Genomic DNA, 11,375 nt, shown 5'->3' with positions numbered 1-11,375 from the left:
ATTTTTGCATTGATGTTCATCAGGGATATTGGTCTAAAATTCTCTTTTAGGAGTCACTATTTTGAAAAAGGGGTCTTTAAGGAAAGGCACCTGGGATAAGAGGCATATAGTTACTTAAGGTACAAGGGGAGATAATAAACATCCTATGTATGGGTAAATAGAGTGAGTAAAGTACAGTATTACTTTTAGTTTTAAGAATCAAACAGCTTACTTGAGATGAAATAAAGGGCAAAATGTCTCTAAATGTGGAAAATAAGTATCTCGAAACTAAATAATTTAACTCTAATTTACAAAAAGAAATACTGTGATATGGAAAAGCACTAAAAATACCTAGTGATTGATAGAAAAGCAGAATACATTAAATATAAAAATAAATTATGTGGCAGTATTGTGATGATTCTTCAGAACAAACAAGTGGATACAGGTTTCTGAGTTTTAATCAAGGAATCCAATTTTGTTCAACCATATCTTCTGAGGCAACAATAAAGCTAAAGTGGGGCAAGTTCATTTCAGATGCAAGAAGATATTTAAATGAATCATTTAAAAAGTGATTAATATTATATATCAATGAAAATTATTTCTGAAACTTTTAGTAGGATACACCTTTTGAATATGTGCATATATTTGGGAGATTCTGAACTGAATCAAGGTAATAGTTTTCCCTTTTCCTTGATTACTTACTCTAGAAATAAGAATGCTACCTGAGAATATTTGGCCTATATTTAATATAATTTGTCATACCTTAATTTTAAATTATAATTATTCTTTTAAAATTTTACTTTATTCTTATTTTAAAATTTATTTTATTTTATTTTTTAGTTTTCTCAAGATGGTATCTCACTCTGTCTTCTAGGCTGGAGTGTAGTGGCCCAGTGATGACTCACTGTAGCCTCTACCTCCTGGGCTCAAGGGGTGTTACCATCTCAGCCTCCCAAGTGGCTCAGACTACAGATGTGCACCACCTCGCCCAGCTAATTTTCTTTTCTTTTTTTTTTTTTTTTTTTTTTTGAGACGGGGTCTTGCTCTGTTGCCTATGTTGGTCTTGAACTCCTGGACTCAACTGATCCTCCTACCTCAGCCTCCCAAAGTGCTGAGATTACAGGCATGTGCCATCACATCCAACTCATCTTAAATTGTATTTATTCTTAAATTATTTTCTTTTTTCCTCAAGGTTTTCCTGTTATGCGAGATAAAAGTCTGTCTGAGTGGAAGTTGCTCTTGTATTTATTCATATAGCTATTACTTTAATACTTTAAAAATATTTTAGATTTATATTAAGTAATATATTCAATTTGGTCAACATGTTTTATCTCTAAGCCTTGGCAATGTAGCAATATGTTTTTAAAAATACTATTTGTAAAATGTATTAAAGTTTCAAAATTAAGAATAAAAACATGATAATGTAATAGACTTTGGTGACTGTTGACTTCTAGTTTTCTTTTAAAGGTACAATGATTCAAGTTCATAAAATTCCTTCAGTTTATATGCAAAGTTCTCCTTAACTGCATTTTCTTATAGGGCTATACCATTTTTTTATTAAGTAAAAGTTTTCAATTTGGGAATTGCAATCCTTCTTTCTTATTGAAAATCTGTTCTTTTCAGATTAGGGAAAAGACCCACATGGTTGATGGTACTAAATGCTTCTTCATTAACTACTCTCTGTCTACTCACTGCTCCTTGCCTCATTACTGAATCATGATCATTTCTTCCCCTTAGATAAAAACTTCTCTGTTTTACCAGCATACCCCTTTGTTTTCTTATCTTTTCCAGTTCTTTGCTACAGGCCCCTGGGGCCAGTCCACCCCATCTGCTATATATTAATTTTCCCCTAATTTGCCGTTACATGTCTCATTCTATTGGGAGCAATCTAATCTTAGATTTAAATTTTTTCCCAGACATTTCTTCTTCCTTCTTATATACCCAGTATGTAACAGCATCTCTGTCATTCCTTTCCTATTCAGGCTGCTTCTCTATCAATTCCCTGTGAATCTTGCAACTGAGAGACAGGCTCAGAATACTCCTTGATCTGCACTATCTTACTGTCCTTTTCCTCAATAACTTAATGGCTTGCTTTAGTCTTCCTCAATGGCTTTCTCTTGCCATTGTATTTGGAGACTTAGTAGTAATATTAATGACCATTGATGACCCTGGTGTCTCATGGTTTCCACCTCCTAAAAGCTGGTGGTGGTTGTCTCTATTAAGTCTCAGCCAATCTGAGCTTCCTACCATTGTGATTACACTCTCATTACTTAAACATATTCCATATCCAAGAACTCTAACTCAGCATACTTTCTGTGAACACAACATCTTACTCCAACTTCCATAATGAACTTCTCATTTATCTCCTCCCCCGAGTCCTTCTGTCCTTCTCATATGCCCTCTTACATCTTATTCATTCTGGTTTGTCTGCTTAAATGTTCAGCTTGTACTCCAGGGACAGCCATTTCAAAAGTGCATTTGCAACCTCTTTAGAATTTATTGTCCCTTTGATCTTCTACCAATTTTCTTTCATCTTTCCATTGCCCCTAGTTATTCTCCTGTGTCTTTTGTAATGGGCAAACAAATTCTGTTAACGTGGGCTATGGACCCAAATGAGTGCTGCCTGACTAACTCTACAGCAAATTCTTGCAGTTTTACAGCACTTGGGATCTAGCCACTTTTCCCATCTGTAGTTGACTCATTCACTAATGTGGTCCAGGATTTTTCCTTTCATGGCACACATAGGAACTATTTTTATGTGACTTTTACCTATGAATGAGGCCAAAATACTTGCCTTGTTTACACTAATGGACATTGCAAAGACTTAGTGAGATAATGTGTGTTAAAATACAGTTTTACATCTATAAGGCCCTAATATTATAATCATTCCACAGGCACATCTCATGCTTTACCACCCCTGTGTCTTATTCATTCTGATCTCTGCCTGTGATATCCCTCCTTAACCTTTAAGACTTAACTTAAATACTATTTTCTTCTGTGTTACCTCTATCCACTCAGCACCTGGCCTGTTCCTGTTGGCCTTGATAACTAGAAATCTTTATTTTGAATAATCCTGACTATATAAGATTCTATGGTCCTGGTATCCAGGTAGTACATAGTCCAATGCTCTGTATCTAGTTGGGCAGAATAAATTTGTGAGGCACCAAATTAAACTGAATGATAAATTTTGCAAATTTAGAAGTGTACTCCTGATAGCAAAGGTTTAAATGAGTTTATGGGTTATTCATAGGACTTTTATGAATTTTCATTCTTTTATCTATACAGTTCATCAGCTTATTATTATACTTCATTATAAAGAGTACACTCATTATTACAAGGATAATAAAATGATATTTTTTGTTACAATGAATAGAGTTAAAGCAGCATTGATTCCTCTCCTCTTCAGTGATTTTTTTTTACATGTACACTAAGTTTTATACACTAAGAACCTTATGGTTTTGGTAGCATAAGATTGTCATCTTGTAAAAGAGCTTGATTACATCTGATAATCAAGCTCTTGCTAGTGAGACATATTTCTGAATAATCCCTGGGAAAGGAAAATATATTGATATATCACTTTACCATCACCTATTTGAAGCAATGGCTTCAAACTAACTGTATATTTTCAATATTGCCCTTAAAAATCCTGTACCTTGAGGGATAACTAGATTAAATGCCAAAACAATTTTCAAAACACTCTATACACATAGCTTTATTGTATTTTTTCTTGTGAGATAATTTATGGAAATACCACCTATCACTTACTAGAGCCATTTCAATCACCCTTTCTTTTTGCTTTGACTATGACATATTGAGTGTGGTATATGTGTGTGTATACGTATCTATATATAAATATATGTTTATATATTTATATATGTGTGTATGTATTATTTTTATATATTATATATATTTTTATGTGTGTGTGTGTATATATATATAGTGTGTGTGTGTATATATATATATATTAGAGTAGCCCTTTACTTTTTTTCTTTTCTCAACACAGCTGAAGGTTATAAACATTTACTTTAATAAGAATAGCTTTCTAAAGCATTAATATCTCATTACAGTGGGAAAAGACCAGGAATCTTAGTGACTTGGAGGGAAATTGTTGGAAAAAGGTGCCTAAGGTTTATAAATGTGTCCTCCTAGGAAGTTTTGCTTCTTTCCACAAATTTCCATGGGGAAACTCAAGTTATAAATTTGATTTCTTCTCAGGCATTTGAGAGAATCTGACCCAGTAATTCTAAGTCTACATCTTTGCCTTTTAGATAACATCGGTTTCAAAATGGAGAGCTCTATTTTGCTTTCTTGATATATTTAGAAAACAGTTCTCTCAGGAATTTTGATTATAAATAGTATAAACAGATAATTGGGAAGCTGTAATCAGCCAGTTGTTGGTTACCTAACATGTTAGGATATTTATGACATATGTAGAAATGTAGGCTTTGCTGATTTCTGGAAATCTATAGATTTCTATATATGTCAGGGAACATTAGAAGGAATTTAGCTCCCATGTAGTTCAGTTATGACATCTTTACAATATCTCTCAAGGTTGATTTTTATTTATGACCATCTTGAACTATTAATGAGGCATTATGTACTTCAAAGTCTATTATTTTGGGGGGCAATTCATATTGTTAGAAAATTCTTCCCTAAATTCCTAAATTGACATTTGACCAAATAGAACTAATGTCAATTTCACGTGGACAGCTATACTTAAGATTTTTAACTTAAGTCATTCTATAGTGTAGTTACCAGAACTTTTGTCAGCCTGTCTCCTTCCCTGATTCTCTTGTCATTGTCCGAATTACAAATGTACTCCTTAGAAGTGAATTCCATCATCTAGCACGGAGTATGAGCATGACCATAATGTAAGCATTACTTTATATGCTATAATTCAGGCTTGAATTAACATGTAGGCAGCCAGATCAAGCATTGGCTCATTGAATTTGTGATTAATTGAGGCATGAATCTTTTCATAATATGTACTGTTTTAGAGTTAGTCTACCTAATATAGAATATTGTGTTGTTTTTATGTTTTACCTAGGTTTTCCTCAAATTTCTTAACAAGAGTTTGGACAGTGATCTCTTTATTTCCAAAATCCATGTACTATACATATGTTAAGATATTTGTCAAATATACTTTTGATTTGAAACATTAAAATGTCCATATATCTGACCACCAAAATAAGTCGATAAATATATTTTGCAAGTACATTTAAGTCTGAGATCTGAAACACAGTGTAAGAAGTTATTTATGGGGGAAAAATCTAAATATCACCCATATTTGGTCAATCAAACTGTGCAAATTATTTTCCCAAATTTGTGCTAACCACAAGTTAGCAGGCAGTAAAGCAATTATAGGGAAATCAATTCATTTCTCTTTGCCTCAGTTTCTTTATTTATATAATCATATGATTGGACACAAAATTTATATATTAAAGAAATACTTGCAACATATATTTAGTCATATATATGCAATTCTAACAAAAGTGATGTTTCTGGTTAGTGAGCCATTTTGAAGCATGAGAGGGGAAGGAAAGAAGTGGATTCCAAAAACAACAACAAAAAGATTGGCAAGAATTCACAGATATAGCCTGAGAGAAGGGAGCAGACACACTGTGTTTCCTCCAAACACAGAAACACACACCAATTTAAAATACAAGCATTAGAACTAAAGTCCATAGCTTGGACTTTGAGTAGAAGTATATGGCTAGAAAGTCCTTTATAATCTCAAGGAGCTCTAAGTTTTAGAGAAACAATTAACATACAAGAAAGATTACATCATCCATTTAGTAATGTAAAGAAGGCTAGCTCATTATATCATTGTTTATGGGATATTTGAACACTGTTAAAAGATAAAAGGAATCAGATAACATATTGGAAAGAAATACATCCATTACCATTATGTTTAGTTTTCTTATGAGTTTATAAAGAAAATCTTTAAATATTAGTAAAGAAAGTTTGCAAAAGACATGAAGAGAAATAATTCACATATGAAGAAATACAAATTCCCTTAAGAAATAAAAATGGTATTGATTTACCAACATTTTAACCACATTTGTAATCAAATAAATGTCAATAACAAAAATGAAACAGTTATTTAACTGCCAAAATATTAACAAGTATCTCTCTCATTTGTAAGAATATAAAGTGATTTTATCTCTTATTTCGTATTATTCTGAATTTTTAATTTTTAAAAACAAATGCATTACTTTGTAGCTGAAATCAACACAAAACATAATTTAGCTCTAGGCTTCCTGAAAGCCAGGACAATGTGAAGCACTCAACAGTATGTATAATGTAGGCTGAGGCACCTGCAACAAAAGACAGATTAACAAGAGAAAAACATGCTACTTTATTTACTATAAATTGTACACAACAAGGGAGGCTTTGGAAATGAAGACCCAAGGAAACAAGTACACTCGTATGCTTTCATGCTTAGGTTTGATGAAGAAATGGATAGTTGTGATTATGAGTGGACAAAGGGAGTATGATCTAATGATAATAAACTTGTGGAATTTAGCAAATCCTGTTTATTTTCAGATTCTCCTTTGTGTCTCTGTCTCCAGAGTATTCTGCATATTATTCTTTGACACTGTATTTAAAAATCTATATAGCTTGGTGTCAATGGTAGAATATTTTGAATCTATTTGTTAATCAAATACATTCCAGATATTTCAGATGCCTTTAATATTTCGACACACAAAGGGAGAAATATCTGATAGGGAGACTTTGTACATGATTTTCTTGGAGTGCAGAGACTATTAATTCAAAGATAAAACATTGGGGAAAAGCTAGAAAATGGGAAAATTCTCCAATTTGGCAAAAGCTAAAGAAAATTAGAGAACATCATGACTTGTTCACTCTTTGTTCATTTTTTGTTCTTTATAAGTTGTTCTAGTAAGTTTATTGATCAATACATCGACTACTTGACTCCAAAATATTACTGAGTCTGTTGAAAGTCATTCTACAACTCAGGAAAATTATGTAACTGCCCTCAAGGTTACTAACCTTCTATCACAGATAGCCAGAGAAATCTAGAAAATCATTCACAAATCACATTTCACATCCAGATGGCTTGAAATTTTGTAGCTCTAGTAATAATAGATTTAATTAGTAATAATAGATTTAATTAGTAATAATAGATTTAATAATAGAGAGTGACTATAAACAAGACAAGAGCCATCATAGATTCTTTAAATGAATCCATAATAAGTTGAGGAATGAACCTTACTACAGTATTGTACTATGTTATCATAACATTGATCTCTTTGTTGCTACATTATTGAATCCTTGGAGTTTAAGAAATATGGCCGATTGAAAGTCACTGAACATACCAGAAATCTGAAAGTCTCAAGACCTCCTCAAGGATGTGATTCTGTGCCAGGGACAATTTTAGTATCAGCTTTAGAACTTCTGGTCCAGACCCCAGCTGGCTTAATAGCTGATGTATACCAGAGAACATATATTTTGCAAGTAACTGGTTCCTTTGAGTGTGGCAGTAACTACTCGGTGTTTCCTGTTGCCTACATAGTTTAGTTCATCCTTTTTATCCTGCTATTTAATGTACTTTGATATGGTGTAGCAAAAATGCCCTTCCAGTCCCCAAAGAAAGAAAATGACATGAAAGTAAAAGAAAAAAGGAATATAATAGAGAAGAAAAGAAGGAAAAAGGTGGCAGAGAGGAAGAAATGGTAGGGGAAGAAACTGAGGGAGTAGAATAAGAGATTTATTTTGTGTGTGTGTTTAGCTCAGGCAGTGATTACTAGTGTGATGTTTGGTGAAACATTAAATATCCCTGGGCTTCAGTTTCCTCAGAGTAAAACTGGAGGATTCTATCTGACAAACTAACACAGCTTTCAGGTCTTTTGAGTTTGATCCCATGACAATGTTTGAATCTCCTTTCCCACTCTGTTTTTTCATGTGTTCTATACTTCAGCCAGATCCCTTTACTTAACCATCTCTAAATCATTCTTCCTCCTTCTTAGATTAATCATTGCACAGTCTTCTCAAACTCCTTATCCTGTGGAAATTCTACTTAATTTTTATGTTTGAGCTCAATTGTCATTCTGTAGCCTCCTTGATTTCTGATGTGGAAATTAGTTTCTCTTCCCTATGAGATGCTATATAGTACTCCTTGCTTTATATCTCTCTTATAGCTCTTAACATTCTATTATCAATTATTATTTGTACTTAATATCTTTGAAGACAGGGGCCATGTGGTTATCATTCTTATGTCTTTCATAGCTACTAGCAGTCATTTATTATATTAGGCAGTCAATAAATTGGTTGAATAAAACTAGACTAATTATGCAGAATTTCTTTTGAGATATTTGTTTCTGTTGTCTTACGAAAAATTAACCATACAAAAGCCACCCTTCATGAAGGCAGCATGGAATGCTAGAAGAAAAATAAAAGGTAAAATCTGGATTTGCACCCCATTTTAAATTTAATTATTTTGTTAACCTGAACAAATTATTTACTTTTCTGAGAGTCCATTATTTATTAAATCTCTGAGGAGGGGGTGCCACATACCTCCCACTTTTGTTTTTTAAGAAAGGTGAAATAATATATTTAATGTGACTGGCCAGAAGATGTGCTTGCCAAAGTCAGCTTCCTTTTCATCACTCTTTTAGTGAAAGTTAGAGACTTTATTTTGTGCTACTTATTTTATGTTATTTCACTTTCCTATGGAGACACTTTGGATATCCGACATTAAGGTATATTCACACCTATTCAAGCGTAAAACAGTATTCACTAGTACTCAAACTAATAGCCAATACTTTATCCCAATAAATAGCTTTCATTTCATTATGGCTTGAAATATTTTTATTAATTTAAAATCATGCTATATATATATTTAATACCTTTCTATTAGTCAATTCACAAAACATGGAGGACATGTTTCTTATGAAAGTGACACAAAGGCTAAAATAGTATTTTCAATAACATACATAGAAGCAGAGCATATGGGTATCTAAGAGAAGCATACGGATTTCCATATGTTAAACACTTTCTTCAAGAAACATGGCTATAGTATTGATAATCAGCATAGTATGGTTCCTTAATTTAATTAAAGACTAGAGCCCTTTATGTAGCAATAGTAAAATCCCTAATAACACTTTAAAAATAACTTACCAAATGGTTCTCAAGCTTGGCTGCATATTAAAATCATGGGGGAACTTTAAAAAAATAATAATGCCTGAGGTTTCACCCAAATACATCACTGTTTAATTGCCCTGTGCTTACAGTGTGTGAAATGTTTTGTTTTTTCATTTTTCAAAAAGTTCTCCAGTGTGTAGCCAGGGTTGAGAACTATTGCTCTCAAAATACCAAATAAGACACTGCTTTCAAGTTCCTCCAGAACTACTTGACACTATATTTTATTTTCCTAAAAATGTGGCAATGATACATACAAAGATATGTTTACTCAATGCTTAAGTCAGTCTTAGGCATCAAAAATTGAAGTGCCTTCAAGCAAAACTAAATAATGCAAAGTCTGTTTTATTGGAGAGCAAGTTAGGGGGATTCCATCTCAATGTGTTTTTTTCTTGCTTTCTCATGTTTTAAAAAAACCCCAACAACACAGTATTACATTTCTAAAGTATACCAAAATGGGTTAAACAGGGAGTAGTGAAGCATTGAGAATACTATCTGAATGTTGTCCATGGACCTATTCCACCATTTAATAGTCTCAGCCTCTACAAGTCATCAAAATTCAAACCATGTGATTAATGGCAATACAACAAAATGGCAGTTTTATTTTTTCAGTAACTATGCATCTTTCAGTTACTATAACAATGCAGTTTTCTGTAGCGTGATAGTTCTAAGAAAATCTTTTCTGCTAAGGATATTGCTCATGAAAATGATGTACTGACTCTCTACATATTAAAGTTTTCAAAATGGAATTCCCTCCCTACCTTTCAGTGACCTTCAATAGATAATGTTATTATTCAACTGTATCCTGCTATTAAGATCAGAATAAGAAATAGCAGCTTTAGATTTCCCATCCTCTTTTTGTTTCCGTTCCCTTCCCAGTAATTTCTTTTTTCATTCATCTTCAGATTTATCCATCCCTGGTAATTTCAAGCCAGAAGAAACAAATTAAGAAAAAATTAATTGACTTTATTTGCTTTAATGCTACCAGCCCATATTATCTGCTTTCTTAAATGAGTTTGGAATTGCCAGCTTTGAGGGTATTACACTACATTTTGGGTTGCTGCCAGCATATCCTGAACAAATATATTTAAATCAAAGCCAAGCTGCTTAAATATTCATGTTATGCTCTTATTACGGTTTAGAGAAATGTGAAACCATTTAAGATTTGCAAACGTGTTACATGGCCAAAAAATGTGCTTGAACTGTCAGAAATGTACTTTAAATTGATAGTGTTAACCTAGTTTAATAAGGAAAAGTTTCCACAGTCTTATTAGTAGTGATACATTTAAATGTTTAACTTATTTGTGATTTTTCAGTCACTAGGGCAATATGAATGTAACCTTTCCTTGAAACGTCAATTGGAAATGACCCCCCAGTATATAATGTTATGAAGTATGTAGACTATCCAATTCCATGTGCTTTATGTCTGTACCTTGATTTTATAAGCACCCTTTTATCACATATACAGTGTATTTTATTATATTATTTTTAACACTTCATTGGCACGTTTCTTCAAAATGTAAAGTTGCTAAATTTTATATAAAACATGTTCTTAAGTTCCAGTGACAGACTTTGAGGATTCCCAATTGTTTGAACAAAGCATAAGATATAAAAATGGGAATAACCAAGAAAAGCACAACACCAATAACCATTACATGAAACAAAGGAAGTAAAGAAGGAGAAGCTGAATTCACACCCTTTGAAGAAGGGGGACAATTGAGTTATTCCTACCATAGACTGAAGGAAGAAGGCTGATTTTCCTGTTGCCTCCTCTCTTTCCTCTTTTCTTTTTCTTCCCCCTTAGTTTTCTTTGATTGGTAGCATTATCAACTGACCATTTGGAGCATCTGATTTTGTTTAAAACAAGTTTGTTCTTTTTACTTTCCTTCAAGACAAAGAAACTATTCAGAATTTTTAAATTCCAAAATTCCAAAAGCTCTTTGTTTATAATCATAGATTCTAGTGATAGTAGAATGCTCTGTGATTTATGGCATGGAGCATTTTCAAAGCAGTCTGAACAATTCAATATAAATTTATGAGATACCAATGAGAATTGCCACTGTTTCACTCCTGCTCCTCACATGAGTATAGACAAACATGCTAGACCGGCCGGGCGCGGTGGCTCAAGCCTGTAATCCCAGCACTTTGGGAGGCCGAGACGGGCGGATCACGAGGTCAGGAGATCGAGACCATCCTGGCTAACACGGTGAAACCCCGTCTCTACTAAAAAAATA

The 11,375-nt window shown here is 33.0% G+C and overlaps 1 long non-coding RNA gene across 2 annotated transcripts in view; it reads right to left on the bottom strand.

The window, feature by feature from the left end:
- The window catches only part of LOC108542937 (uncharacterized), a 32,003-nt gene extending 20,989 nt beyond the window's left edge, over positions 1-11,014 (bottom strand). For both annotated transcript variants that reach the window (XR_001889408.1, XR_001889407.1), the window contains exon 1: positions 10,873-11,014. This is a non-coding gene — a long non-coding RNA (uncharacterized LOC108542937). The remainder of the gene's footprint in view (positions 1-10,872) is intronic.
- Positions 11,015-11,375: the final 361 nt, after the last annotated feature.

Source organism: Rhinopithecus bieti, unplaced genomic scaffold (assembly GCF_001698545.2).
Source record: "Rhinopithecus bieti isolate Rb0 unplaced genomic scaffold, ASM169854v2 scaffold_23810, whole genome shotgun sequence".
Classification (NCBI taxonomy): Eukaryota; Metazoa; Chordata; class Mammalia; order Primates; family Cercopithecidae; genus Rhinopithecus; species Rhinopithecus bieti.
Note: the sequence above shows the minus strand (reverse complement) of the source record. Positions and strands in the feature narration are given on the sequence as shown.